General features: G+C 57.9%; 1 long non-coding RNA gene across 1 annotated transcript; it reads right to left on the reverse strand.

Moving 5' to 3' along the window:
• Positions 1-341: 341 nt before the first annotated feature.
• Positions 342-799, reverse strand: LOC108639479. The gene is made up of 2 exons (XR_001920533.1): positions 675-799; positions 342-485 (listed from the first exon to the last, which is right to left on the reverse strand). It is a non-coding gene; the product is annotated as an uncharacterized LOC108639479 (long non-coding RNA).
• Between the last annotated feature and the right edge of the window lie 1060 nt (positions 800-1859).

A 1859-nucleotide genomic window follows, 5' to 3' on the forward strand; every position in this document is an offset into this window, starting at 1 on the left:
GAAAGGGACTGGGCCAAGTCTTGCCCCACATAGAGGGTAGGAGAGTGCTTTGTGGGGTTTCTGGGCATAAAAGACAAGTGTGTGCAGGGTCAGGAAGCACCCTTGCACAAGCACCCCTCACGGGCAGTCCCACTGGGTCCCTGCCACCCCCTTTGTTAGGATCCCTGTGATCCCAGGCAGTGCCAGCCCAATCTTCTCCTAATGTCCCAGGGATGGGGGGAAGGAAGTCTGGAGTCCAAGACCCAGACAGTAAAAATCCCCCTTGGCCAGGGAAAGGCCAGCAGGGAATGTGACACTGGGATCTCCAGAGGCCGATACCAAAAGAGCAACACAGGGACAAGTGGGTTTCCCAGCTTTATTTGCCACTGCAGAACTCCCAGACCACTCCCAAGCCCTCCTCAGGCCACCCGCTTCTCCAGCAGTGCCAGCACGAGTGCTGACCCTTGCTTTGCCTCTTCCAGCAGCCCGGAGACCTTCTGGGACATCTGTGTGGGGACAAGATGTGTCGTTTACTGCTCAACAGAACACAGGAGCCATCCCCCATCCACCCCATGCATCCCACTGGTGGCAAAGGGAGGGAGTGCCCGGGCACAAGTGGTCCCAGGGGCTTCCTCTCTGTCCCTCCTCAGCCCCACCACCAGGCCTGGGGCACACACACAGCCCCTGCTTATTACCACAAGCTTGAACTTCTCATCCGTTATGTCTTTGAGGTTGATCATGACATTGAAGTAAGCTCCAAACACAGCTGCTTCCAGCATTTTGGCTCCCACCTGGGAAAAGACAGGCTTGCGAGCAGCTCTCCTCATCAACCAGCACCAGCACACTGTGCTGCAGAAGAGCAGACCCCTTACCCTACAGGACTTCCACCCTCCAACACCAAGCGGCACAGAACACTTTCCAATCTGGTGGGATTCTCAGGATGTAGCTCAAACAGTGGGAAGCATTGCCACACACAACAGGAAACTCAAGCAAGGGCTGGTGGAGGTCAACTCTCCTACAAGGAGCTGTTTTTGCAAGCTGACAAATAGTGGGTGGAAAGCACTGGGCCTGTTTGGGAAGCACAGCTGGACAGATGATCCCTGCAGGTCAGGACATGAGGACACTTTGCAGGGCAGAGTGTGAGCCTGGGGACATTCCTGGATGTCGGATTTGCAGACCAGGTTGCAGTGTTGTGCCAGTTCCTTCAGAGCAGGCCAGAGCCCACTCACCTTCTCTGCCAGGGCATAGGGCACCCTCACGGCCGTCTTCAGTCCCTGCTGCATGGCAGCCACGCGCCTGGGAGGGGGGACAGCCCTGGCTCAGTGCTGGGTGCCTGTGCTCCCCCAGTCTGACAGTGCCCACCAGCCCAGCTCACCTCTCCTGCTGGCTGCTGCCGCACAGCGTCTCTCCTTAGAGGCCAGCGGGTGAGCCAGAGGCAGGGAAAGTTGGCATGGGGATGGGGAAGGGAATTTAACGCTCCAATTTGGCCACCAAACCTGCTCCCACTGCCTGCTCAAGTGACCTGCTGTTCCACAAGTGGCCGGAAGCAGCCACTGCTCCCAAAACAAGCCAAGTGAAAGATGCAGGCAGCAGGATCCCCCCATCCAGGCAGGGATGGGCACCGTGATACAAAGTAGGATGGGATGGGGGTCCCTAGTCAAGGATGCGCTCCCGCAGGTGAAACGGAGACAGGGAGTCCAGACCCAGTGAACTGACCACCTGCAAGGAGCAGCACGGCTGCGTCAGCTCCGTCATGACAAGTCCTGCTGCAGCCTCAAGGGACAAAGGACAAGACATGGCTGCAAGCAGAGAGGGGCTGCACAAATGAAATCCCCCTGCCCCAGCACGCACAGACACGCAGCCAGCACTGCAACAAGGAT

Source organism: Manacus vitellinus, unplaced genomic scaffold, assembly GCF_001715985.3.
Source record: "Manacus vitellinus isolate BGI_N305 unplaced genomic scaffold, ASM171598v3 scaffold_1383_pilon, whole genome shotgun sequence".
In the NCBI taxonomy this organism is placed as follows: domain Eukaryota; kingdom Metazoa; phylum Chordata; class Aves; order Passeriformes; family Pipridae; genus Manacus; species Manacus vitellinus.